This window comes from Nycticebus coucang, chromosome 22 (assembly GCF_027406575.1).
Source record: "Nycticebus coucang isolate mNycCou1 chromosome 22, mNycCou1.pri, whole genome shotgun sequence".
Classification (NCBI taxonomy): domain Eukaryota; kingdom Metazoa; phylum Chordata; class Mammalia; order Primates; family Lorisidae; genus Nycticebus; species Nycticebus coucang.
Window position 1 is genome coordinate 36,467,820 of NC_069801.1, and position 13,123 is coordinate 36,480,942.

General features: G+C 39.6%; 1 protein-coding gene across 6 annotated transcripts in view; it reads left to right on the forward strand.

The window, feature by feature from the left end:
• CCDC30 (coiled-coil domain containing 30) overlaps nt 1-13,123 on the forward strand; it is a 208,167-nt gene that overhangs the window by 137,168 nt on the left and 57,876 nt on the right. The gene's annotated exons all lie outside the window — the stretch shown is intronic.

Sequence of the window (13,123 nt, forward strand, 5' to 3'; positions counted from 1 at the left end):
CAGATGTCTTTATTATATTGTGATTTTTGGTCTTCTGGGTATAAACCTAGTAAAGGAATTATAGGATGGAATGGCAGGTCTATTTTTAGGTCTCTAAGTATTCTCCAAACATCTTTCCAGAAGGAACGTATTAGTGTGCATTCCCACCAGCAGTGTAGAAGTTTGCCCTTTTCTACACATCCACGTCAACCTCTCTGGTTTTGGGATTTTGTTATGTGGGCTACTCTTACTGGGATTAGGTGATATCTCAAAGTAGTTTTGATTTGCATTTCTCTGATGATTAAGGATGATAATCTTTTTTTCATGTGCTTGTAGATCGTGCGTCTGTCTTCTTTAGAAAAGCTTCTCATCATGTCCCTTGCCCACCCTGAGATGGGATCACATGTTCTTTTCTTGCTAATATGTTTGAGTTCTCTGTGGATTCTGGTTATTAGACCTTTATGGGAGGTATAACCTGCAAATATTTTCTTCCATTCTGAGGGCTGTCTGCTTGCTTTACTAACTATGTTCTTGGCTGTGCAGCTTTTTAGTTTGACCAGGTCCCAGTAGTGTATTTTTGATACTGCTTCAATTGCCTGGGGAGTCCTCCTCATAAAATATTCACCCAGGCTGATTCCTTCAAGAGTTTTCCCCCTGCACTTTCTTCAAACTATTTTTATAGTTTTATGTCTTAAGTTTAGATCTTTTATCCAGTGAGAATCTATCTTAGTTAATGGTGAAAGGTGTGGGTCCAGTTTTAATCTTCTACAGGTTGCTAGCCAGTTCACCAGCACCATTTGTTAAATAGGGAATCTTTCCCCCACTGAATGTTTTTAATTGGCTTGTCAAAGATCAAATAACAGTAAGTAGCTGGATTCATCTCTTGGTTCTCTATTCTGTTCCAGACATCTACTTCGCTGTTTTTGTGCCAATACCATGCTGTTTTGATCACTATCAATTTATAGTACAGTCTCAGGTCTGGTAGCATGATTACTCCAGCTTTGTTTTTATTGCTGAGTAATGTTTTGGCTATTCGAGGTTTTTTCTGATTCCGTATACAATGAAGTATTATTTTTTCAAGATCTTTAAAATATGACAATGGAGCTTTAATAGAAATTGCATTAAAATTATATATTCCTTTGGGTAGTATGGACATTTTAATAATGTTGATTCTTCCCAGCCATGAGCATGGTATGTTTCTCCATTTGTTAACATCTTCAGCTATTTCTTTTCTTAAAGTTTCATAGTTCTCTTTGTAGAGATCTTTCACATCCTTTGTTAGGTATACTCCCAAATATTTCATTTTCTTTGGCACTACTGTGAAAGAAATAGAGTCCTTAACTGTTTTTTCAGCTTGGTTATTGTTGGTATACATAAAGGCTACAGATTTATGGGTATTGATTTTGTAGCCTGAGACATTGCTGTATTCCTTGATCACTTCTAAAAGTTTTTTTTTTTTTTTTTTTGTAGAGACAGAGTCTCACTTTATGGCCCTCGGTAGAGTGCTGTGGCCTCACACAGCTCACAGCAACCTCCAACTCCCAGGCTTCAGCGATTCTCTTGCCTCAGCCTCCCGAGTAGCTGGGACTACAGGTGCCCGCCACAACACCCGGCTATTTTTCGGTTGCAGTTTGGCCGGGGCTGGGTTTGAACCTGTCACCCTCGGTATATGGGGCTGGCGCCTTACCGACTGAGCCACAGGCGCCACCCACTTCTAAAAGTTTTGTAGTAGAATCCCTAGTGTTTTCCAGATATATGATCATATCATCTGCGAAGAGTGAAAGTTTGATCTCTTCTGACCCTTTGTGGATACCCTTGATCACCTTTTCTTCCCTAATTACAATGGCTAGAACTTCCATTACAATGTTAAAGAGCAATGGAGACAATGGACAACCTTGCCTGGTTCCTGATCTAAGTGGAAATGATTTCAATTTACTCCATTCAATACGATATTGGCTGTGGGTTTGCTGTAGATGGCCTCTATTAGTTTAAGAAATGTCCCTTCTATACCAATTTTCTTAAGTGTTCTGATCATGAAGGGATGCTGTCAAAAGCTTTTTCTGCATCAATTGAAAGAATCACATGGACCTTATTTTTTAGTTTGTTTATGTGCTGAATTACATTTATAGATTTACGTATATTGAACCAGCCTCGAGACCCTGGGATAAATCCCACTTGGTCATGGTGTATAATTTTTTTGATATGTTGTTTGATTCTGTTTGTTAGGATCTTATTGAGTATTTTAGCATCAATATTCATTAGTAATATTGGCCTATAATTTTCTTTTCTTGTTCTTCTTTCCCCCTGGTTTGGGGATCAAGGTGATGTTTGCTTTGTAGAATGTGTGGGTAATATTCCTTCTTTTTCTATATTTTGGAAGAGGTTTAGTAATATATGTACTAATTCTTCTTTAAAGGTTTGGTAGAATTCTGACATAAAGCCATCTGGTCCTGGGCTTTTCTTTTTAGGGAGATTTTGTATAGTTGTTGCTATTTCAGAACTTGATATAGGCCTGTTCAACATTTCCACTTCATTCTGGCTAAGTCTTGGTAGGTGGCGTACTTCCAGGTATTGGTCGATTTCTTTCAGATTTTCATATTTCTGAGAGTAGAGTTTCTTGTAGTATTCATTAAGGATTTTTTTGAATTTCTGAGGGGTCTGTTGTTATTTTATCGTTACTATTTCTGATTGATGAAATTAGAGATTTTACTCTTTTTTTCCTGGTTAGGTTGGCCAAAGGTTTATCTATTTTATTGATCTTTTCAAAAACCAACTTTTGGATTTATTGATCTGTTGTATAACTCTTTTGTTTTCAATTTCATTTAATTCTACTCTGATTTTGGTTATTTCTTTTCTTCTCCTGGGTTTGGGGTTGGAGTGTTCTTCCTTCTCCAGTTGCTTGAGATGTCCCATTAAATTATTAACTTCCTCTCTTTCCGTTTTCTTGAGGAAGGCTTGCAGTGCTGTAAATTTCCCTCTTAGGACTACGGTTGCCGTATCCCAGAGGTTCTGGTAATTCGTGTCTTGATTATTGTTTTGTTCCAAAAATTTGGTGATTTCCCTCTCAATCTCGTCTATATCTCTCTATCCTTCAGCATAAGGTTGTTTAGCTTCCCTTGCTTGGCACCAGCCACATACACCTGAGCTGGCAGGTTTGAATCCAGCCCGGGCCCGCCAAACAACAATGATGGCTGCAACAAAAAAAATAGCTGGGTGTTGTGGTGGGCACCTGTGTTCCCAGCTACTTGGAAGGCAGAGGCAGGAGAATTGCTTAAGCCCAGGAGCTGAGGTTGCTGTGAGCTGTGATGCCACAGCACTCTACCCAGGGCCACAGCTTGAGGCTCTGTCTCAAAAAAAAAAAAAGGTTGTTTAGCTTCCATGATTTTGTATGGGTATGCAGGTTCCTGTTGTTATTGAGTTCAACTTTTATTCCATGATGGTCTGAGAAGATGCAAGGAATAATTTCTACTTTTTTAAATTTGTTGAGATTAGATTTGTGGCCTAGGATGTGGTCGATTTTGCAGTATGTTCCGTGGGCTGATGAGAAGAATGTGTATTCAGTTTTATTGGGTTGAAATGTTCTGTAGATGTCTGTTAAGTCCAGATGTTGAATGGTTAAGTCAAATCTAAAATTTCTTTGCTTAGCTTCTTTTTGGAGGATCTGTCCAGCACTGCTAAAGGGATGTTAAAGTCTCCAACTACTATGGAACTGGAGGAAATCAAGTTCCTCATGTCTGTTAGAGTTTCTCTTATAAATTGAGGTGCATTCTGGTTGGGTGCATAAATATTAATAATTGAAATCTCATCATATTGAGTATTACCTTTAACACATATGAAGTGTCCATCCTTATCCTTCCTTATTTCGGTTGGTTTAGAGCCTATTGCGTCTGCGAATAGGATTGCAATGCCTGCTTTTTTCTGCTTGGAATATAGATGACCATCCCTTCACCTTGAGTCTATATTTGTCTTTTAATGTAAGATGAGACTCTTGTATGCCGCAGATATCTGGCTTGAGTTTTTGTATCCAGTCAGCCAACCTGTGCCTCTCTAGAGGACAATTTAAACCATTCATATTAATTGAGAATACTGATAAGCCTTTCGAGAGTTCGGTGGACATTTTTAATCCTTTTGCGACTGTGGAAGTTGGAATTTGATCAAAATTTTCTGGGTGGGTTTACTTTTGTGATAGAGGATTATACTGGTCTTTATGGAGGATAGGTCTGAGAATATCCTGGAGAGCTGGTTTAGTTACAGCAAATTTCTTCAACATGTGAAGGTCATTGAAGTATTTAATGTCTCCGTCATAAATGAAACTCAGTTCATCTGGGTACAGGATCCTGGGTTGAAAGTTGTTTTGTTTTAGGAGATTAAAAGTCAATGACCATCCTCTTCTAGCTTGAAAGGTTTCAGCAGAGAGATCTGCAGTTATTCTAATATTCTTGCCCTTGTAGGTGATGGTTTTCTTTCATCTGGCTGCTTTCAGAATTTTCTCCTTCATATTAACTTTAGTGAAATTGATTATGATGTATCTGGGGGGTGTCTTATTTGGGTTGAGTTGTGCTGGAGTTCTGAAACCGTCTGCTATCTGAATTTCACAATCTCTTGGCATATCTGGAAAGTTCTCCTTCATAATCTCATGGAGAAGAGACTCTGTGCCTTGTGAAGCCACTTTGTCGCTTTCGTGGATCCCTATAAGATGAATATTGGTTTTCTTTGAATTATCCCAGAGCTCTCTGAGAGAGTGATCTGTTTTTGCCCTCCATTTCTCTTCCTCTTTGAGAGTTTGGGAGTGTTCGAAAGCTTTGTCTTCAATGTCAGAAATCCTTTCTTCTGCTTGCTCCATTCTGTTACTGAGGGATTCTACTGTGTTTCTTAGATCTTTGAGGACCTCAACTTCTTTTCTCAATGTGTCAAAATCTTTGGTCATTTGGTCTTTGAAATCGTTGAATTCTTGAGATATCTTTTGGGTTACTGCTTGGAATTCTAATTCAATCTTATTTGCTATCCAGATTCTGAATTCAATTTCTGACATCTCAGCTATTTGTTTGTGCATGGGACCTTGTGCTGTGGCTGCCCCATTGATCCTTGGGGGAGTTGATCTCCTCTGATTATTCATATTGCCAGAGTTTTTCTGTTGATTTCACCTCATCATTGTTTTTCACCGTTGCCTTTGACCGTCCTCAGAGTTGGGGAGGTGTATCTCCAAGATTAGACCCCAGTGGGATTACTCTCTTGTTGCTGGATCTTTGTAGGGAGTGACCCTGTGTAGTTCCTCTGGGGCTTCCCCAGCCAGGGAGTTCTGGTTGTGGAAGCAGCTCCAGAGTGTGACACACCTGGATCCAGTAACAGGGCAGGAGGTGGTGCGCATGGTTCTGGGAGTGCCTGCACCCAGTGACTTTGGCACAGACAGCCCAAAAATCCAGCAGTCTCTGGCCAGAAGGGCTCTGCGCAGAGGCAGGGAGGGCTCCAGAGGGCATGCAGCTACCAGAGTCCCTGGCCAGACAAGTGGGCCAGTGTGGAGGCATGGAGGGTAAAGGAGGAGGACACAGAGTTGCACAGCTCCCACAGTTCCTGTTCAGAGCATGCGGAGGCCCAGCGGGCGCAGGGCACAGGTCTGGGGTCGTGGCGCAGCTCTTATGGAGGTCCAGGTGGCACCAAGCCCAGGAGTTTGAGGTTGCTATGAGCTGTGATGCCATGGCACTCTACCCAGGGCAACAGCCCAAAGCCCCAGTGTGCCAAAACCGGTCTCACTCTGCCCCTGAGGGTTAAGGCTGTTAAGGCAGCTCAGTCCCCTGCTCAGTCACTAGGTTACTAGTTCCCACCTGATCCTTGCTCTGGGACCCTGAGGACGGAGCTTGCCGGAGCAGTTCTCTCACAATGGCTCTCTACAGCCCACAGCCGAACACTATTAGCTCCGTCCGGCTCAGTGGCTCATTCTGGGGCCCTAGACAATCCCCAAAGTTCTCTGCACTCCTGCCAAGCTCTCCCCAAGGCAGTTCAACTGAGTGCCAAGTCCAAAAATACCAAAACAGTTCACAGGTAAGGCCTTTCCGGTTTGCAGTCTCACTGCTGCTTGTACTTACGGCTGCTGGTGGGATTAAGTCAATCAAACACACACAACCACTTGCCAGTTTTCCACTGTTTCTGTCCTCCTCTTGGGGTCCAGAAGTCCCTTGCTGACTCCCTGTATCCTCAAAGGGATGATTATAGGCAGATCCCACCAGCCAGAGATGCCTGGAGTCGTATCTCCCCAGACTCAGCGTGCCCTGTTGCAATGCAGGGAGGCTGTTACTCGGCCACCATCTTAGATTGTTCTCCTTTCTCAGTGATTTTAAAGACGTTGAGTAGTTCCTGTGTGTGTGTGTGTGTGTGTGTGTATTTTCTTTTCTAAACTGCATTCCTATGGCCACCTGAGGCATGCCTGTATGTATTGGCTTCTACAGTATTTCAAAAAGTGTTTGAGATATTTCTTTAATTATGTACAACCCTAATTCTTGGTGTTTTATATAGGTCACAAGTGCAGCTTTCCTTAATTCATTCTGCTATTTGTTACACAATTGTTATTTTAAAAAACCAAGTATATATTGCATGAAAACATTATGACCTTTTTCTCTTAGTTTAAATAAACTCCAAAGTAACTTGAAAAAAAATAAAAATTCTTGAACTTGGGTGGTGCCTATGGCTAAGTGAGTAAGGTGCCAGCCCCATATAGTGAGGGTGGTGGGTTCAAACCCAGCCCCAGCCAAATTGCAATTAAAAAAAGAAAAAGGTGGGCGGTGCCTGTGGCTCAGTTGGTAAGGCGCCCGCCCCATATACCGAGGGTGGCGGGTTCAAACCCGGCCCCGGCTGAACTGCAACCAAAAAATAGCTGGGCGTTGTGGTGGGCGCCTGTAGTCCCAGCTACTTGGGAGGCTGAAGCAAGAGAATCACTTAAGCCCAGGAGTTGGAGGTTGCTGTGAGCTGTGTGATGCCATGGCACTCTACCGAGGGCCATCAAGTGAGACTATGTCTCTACAAAATAAAAAAAATTAAAAAAAAGGCAGGTGTTGTAGCCGGTGCCTATAGTCCCAGCTACTGGGGCAGGGTGGGGCCTGAGGCAAGAGAATTGCCTAAGCCCAAGAGCTGGAGGTTGCTGTGAGCTGTGATGCCACAGAACTCTACCAAGGGCAACAAAGTGAGACTCTGTCTCTAAAAAAAATTCTTGATCTTTTTAATTTGTGATAGGACACAAATTGGGTAGACAATGTGAGCTGTCTGGTAACTTTCTCCTTTAACTTTTCCCTAAGTAAGGACAGAGCTTGGTAATTTGTGTATAGCATAAAGTAGAGGCCCACTTTTATTATATTTTTTCTATATTGACGTCTAACATTCTGGAAAGGATACTCTAGAAAGGATACCCTACCCACTCCTTGGACAATATTGTCACCTGGGTAATAAAAATATTGACATATGTGTGGTATATTTCTAGCTCTCTTTTCTGATCCATTGTTCTGGTTGTGTGTCTTTGTGCTAATACCATGCTATTTTGATGACTCTAGCTCTATATGAATGTTAATATTTGATAGAGAAAATATTTTCACCTTATTCTTTTCTGAGATATCTTGGCTATTCTTGGCCTTTTGGATTCCTGTATTAATTTTACAATTAGTTTATCAAGTTACATACACATACCCACATGAACTCACAGGCAGCACACCTAGTACACATAATATTTTGAGATTTTATCTGGAATTACATTAAATCTATTGGTCAATTTGGGCAGAATTTAAATCTTTACGGTATTTTTTTATTGTAACACTCACTTTATTTTTTTATTGTTAAATCATAGCTGTGTACATTAATACAATCGTGGGGCACCATATACTGGTTTTATAGACCGTTTGACACATTTTCATCACACTGGTTAACATAGCCTTCCTGGCATTTTCTTAGTTATTGTGTTAAGACATTTATATTCTACATTTACTAAGTTTCACATGTACCCTTGTAAGATGCACTGCAGACATAATCCCACCAATCACCCTCCTTCCACCCATCCTCCCCTTCCCTCCCCTCCCTCTCCCCCTTCCCCATATTTTTAGGTTATAACTGGGTTATAGCTTTCATGTGAAAGCCATAAATTAGTTTCATAGTAGGGTTGAGTACATTGGATATATTTTCTTCCATTCCTGAGATACTTTGCTAAGAAGAATATGTTCCAGCTCCATCCATGTAAACACAAAAGAGGTAAAGTTTCCATCTTTCTTTAAGGCTGCATAATATTCCATGGTGTACATACCACAATTTATTAATCCATTTGTGGATCGATGGGCACTTGGGCTTTTTCCATGACTTAGCAATTATGAATTGGGCTGCAATAAACATTTTGTTACAAATATCTTTATTATGATGTGATTTTTGGTCTTCTGTGTATATACCTAGTAGAAGAATTATAGGATTGAATGGCAGATCTATTTTTAGATCTCTAAGTGTTCTCCAAACATCTTTCCAAAAGGGATGTATTAATTTGCATTCCCACCAGCAGTGTAGAAGTGTTCCCTTTAAATCTTTACAGTATTGAATCCTCTAATTTATGAGGTGTATGTTTATTTAGGGCTTTAATGTCTTTCAGTATTATAATTTTCTTATGCATCTTTTCTTAGACATTTTCCTAGGTGCTGATATTTTCCATACTATTATAAATAGTAACTTTTAAAAAAATTACATTTTATGGCCAGGCATGGTGGCTCATGCCTGTAATCCTAGCACTCTGAGAGGCCAAAGCAGGAGGATCTCTGGAGCTCAGAAGTTCGAGACCAGCCCTACCAAGAGCAAGAGCCTGTCTCTACTAAAAATAGAAACATTAGCCTGCTTTGTGGCAGGTGCCTGTAGTTCCAGCAGTACTCAGGAGGCTGAGGCATGAGGATTGCTTAAACCCCACAAGTTTAAGGTTGCTATGAGTTAGACTGACACCATGGCACTCTAGCCAGGATCAAAAAGTGAGACTCTGTCTCAAAAAAAATTTTTTTTATTCATTTTCTATTTGCTAACACATAAAAAATGCTATTAATTCTTTTTGAATAAAAAATTTGCCACACTTTTTTATTCTTATATATATATATATTATTTTAGATTTTCCATGCAAGCAATCATATCATCTAAGAACAAAGATAATTTCTTTATTCCCTTCCAAATGTTTTACCTTTCTTTTTTTCTTATTCTATATGCACTGTCTAGCACAATGCTTAATAGAACTGATGATAGTGGACATCCTTTTTTCATTCCCAGTCTCAAAGGAAAAGCTCTCAAATCTCATAGGCTTTTAAGATTAGATATTCTTTATCACATTAAGGAAATTGCTTTCTAGTGTTAGTTTGCTGAATGTTTTTATGATTAAAAACATGTTGGATTGTTTCATTTTATTTCTTAATTTAAAAAAAAAAAGACTGTACAGGCTGGGTGCCGTGGCTCATGCCTGCAATCCTAGTGCTCTGGGAGGCTGATGCAGGTGGATTGCTTGAGCTCAGAAGTTCAAGATCAGCCTGAGCAAGAGCCAGGCACTGTCTCTACTAAAAATAGAAAAACTAGCTGGTCGTTGTGGCAGACACCTGTAGTCCCAGCTACTAGGGTGGCTGAGGCAAGAGGATTGCTCAAGCCCAAGAGTTTGTTTTTTGTGACCTATGATGCCACAGTGACAGAAGAAGACAATGTCTCCAAAAAAATATTTTTTAATCTGTTGATATGCTGAATTACTTTGAGTGATTTTCTAACATTAACCCAACTTTGTATTCCTAAGATAAACCAAACTTTGTCATAAATCATCATTCTTTTCCTGTTGCTAGATTTGGCTTGCTAATATTTCTTGGGGATTTTTACATCTTTCTTCATGAGACCATTTTCTTGCCTGCATTTTCCTGTCTTATAATGCCCTTATCAGAGTTTGACACCATGGTTATCCTTAAAATAACCTCTTAAAATAAAATGGGTAATCTGCCTTCTTTTTCTATTCTCTGGAAGAGTTTATGAAAATCACAATGATTTCTTCTTAAATAACTACAGAAACTCATCCCTAAAGCCTTCTGATTCTCAAATTTTCTTTTGGGAAGGTTTCCATTTGCTGGTTTCATTTCTTTAATAGTTATGAGAAGTCACATTCTTTTTATTTCTTGTATCAATTTTAATGGATCTTATTTTTCTAGAAAATTTTCCATTTCATTTAAATTTTAAAAAAAATTATAGAAACTTATTCATTATGTTTTCATTTAAAAAATAGTGATGGTCAGTTTACTTTCATGATGTTAGTTATCTATGCATTATAGCTTTTTCCTTGATCTGTCTCACAAAGTTTATTTATTTTATTACACTTTTAAAAGCACTAAATTTGAGCTTTGTTCATCCACTCCATTGCATTATTTTTAGAGAAATGATAAACACATGTTTTCACAATTTAGAGTTAATATAGTATGAAAGACTAGATTAGAATAGGAAAATCTATATTCAGACCTTGGCTCTATCACTTGTCAACTCAATTTGAGATTCAGTTCTTTTCATCTCTAAAATGGTGTAAAATACCCATCCCAACAACTTTTGTGAAAGCCTAGCAAATATAAAATAGTAATATTAGCATACACCTCAGTTTTATACTTCAAATACAGTGGATAGTCTATAAGAGATTCCTGACTAATGAGAGTTAACTTTTATTAGATGTTTCCTAGCTGGGCATTGTGGTGGGCGTCTGTAGTCCCAACTAGTCAGGAGGCTGAGGCAAGAGGATCACTTGAGTCCGAGAGTTTGAGGTTGCTGTAAGCTGTGACACCCCGGCACTCTACCGGCGAACAAAGTGAGACTGTCTCAAAAGAACAAACAAAAACCTTTTATTAGGCATTTCCTGTGTGTCTGGCTCTGTTTTTGATGTTTTGTCTTATTTAATGCAGCCTCACAACCATCATATGAGAAAAATCATTATATTACAAATGAAGTAAATGATGATACTCAAAGAGATTGAACACTATTAACTTAAATTCGCTTAATATGATCTGATTAGTTAATACACAGCCATCACAGGTGGAAGACATTATAATCTTCATTAACTTAGTTGAAAAACTTTGGGACCAAGGAATTCTGTTTCTCTTGAGGATAAAGCAAATTCTCTCACTATTTTTGTCCATGAGCCTTTCCTGCCTACTACATACATTGACAGGGTTCTAATATTCCTTAAAATATCATTCATTTACTTGCTCAGTGAATATTAATTAATCACCTACTCTCTGGCACTTGATAGGCCTTAAGTATTGAGAAGTGAATAAAAAACTGTTCTCTGTTTCTTAGAACTTAAAGTGGTGAAGAATAATGATAAGTAGATAAATACATGCTTAATTATGACTTGTGCTAATTTTTTTTTTTTTTTTTTTTTTTTGTAGAGACAGAGTCTCACTTTATGGCCCTCGGTAGAGTGCCGTGGCCTCACACAGCTCACAGCAACCTCCAACTCCTGGGCTTAAGCGATTCTCTTGCCTCAGCCTCCCGAGTAGCTGGGACTACAGGCGCCCGCCACAACGCCCGGCTATTTTTATTTTTTGTTGCAGTTTGGCCGGGGCTGGGTTTGAACCCGCCACCCTCGGCATATGGGGCCGGCGCCCTACCAACTGAGCCACAGGCGCCGCCCTTGTGCTAATTTTTTTTGTTTTGTTTTGTTTGTTTTTGTTTTTTTAGACAGAGTCTCACTATGTCGCCCTCAGTAGAGTGCTGTGGCATCATAGCTCACAGCAACCTCAAACTCTTGGACTTATATGATTCTCTTACCTCAGCCTCCCAAGTAGCTGGGACTACAGGCACTCACCACAATGCCCAGCTATTTTGTTGTTGTTGTTGTTATTGTTGCCTAACAGGCCAGGGCCAGGTTCAAACCCACCAGCCCTGGTGCATGTGACCATGGCCCTATCCGCTGAGCCAGACTTGTGCTAAGTTTAATGAAGGAAATCCATGTGGTACAGTAATATGATGAGTCAGGATACTTCTCTAGATTAAATAATCATGAAATTTTTTCTCCTGCAAAATGACATTTAAGCTAAGTCCTGAAGAATAGGCAGGTAACCATATAATGAGCAGGGAAAAGAGAAAATATTATTGGCCAAGGGAAGTGTGGAAAGAGTTTGGTGTGTTGGAAACTCTAAATAAAAGCCAGTGTGGCAAGAGTTTAGTAGGAGAATGGGGAAATAGCAAGATGGTTTTAAAGAGGTAGGCAAGGGCCAGATCATATATGGACAAGGCAATCTTCTGGGATTTGTTCCTACAGTTATGGGAAGCCACAGAAAGATTTTAAGCAGGGGATCCAAGTGGTTCAACTTGTGATTTTTAATCCATACTATTCTCTATGGCTGCAGCATAGAGAATAGATTAGAAGGGACCAAAAATGGAAATGGCAGGACCAATGCAGGAACTCTTCCTCCAGCCCAGGCTAGAGATGGTGACCTAAACCAGGGTGGTGGCAAAAATGACACAAATGGATTGATACAAGATATGTTGTGGAGGTAGAGCGACATGAGTGTTCAATGATTGGTATTGACCCAGGATGGAAAAGACTCAAGGATGACTTTCACATTACTGGCCTGTGCATCATTTACTGCAATCAGGAAGATAAAGGAAAAGGACTTAGGAGATATGGGCAGAATCAAAGAATTTCATTATGGGTCATTGACATAAAATGGCATTTCAAACCATAGGAATGAACTTAAGGGAAGAATTATCATCTCTCTAGGTCTAGAGAAATGTAATAATATTTAGAGGTTGGATAGACCAAGAAGGAACAGCAGAGAAGTAAGCGAAAAACAGCAGGGTTTGGTATCATAGAGGAGAACATTCTGAGATGGAAGAGTCATCTGAGTGAGGTCAGTTGTCCTTTGGGTTTATTTTGGCAATGAGGAGGTCATTTGGTGCCTTGGCAAAATCAGCTTCATTTTCACTGGAGTAGAGGAGATGAAAGCCAGCTTGGAGTAGACTGAAGAAAGGATGGAAAATGTTTAACCCACATACATATATAGAAACTGTTTGAAAAATTCTTTATCCAGCTACCATCTGTCTAAATAAATTTTGCCAACCTTACTAACACATGGCAATTCCAGAGAGGTAATCAGCCAAGTAACATTGGTATTTGTCAGGTTTGGGG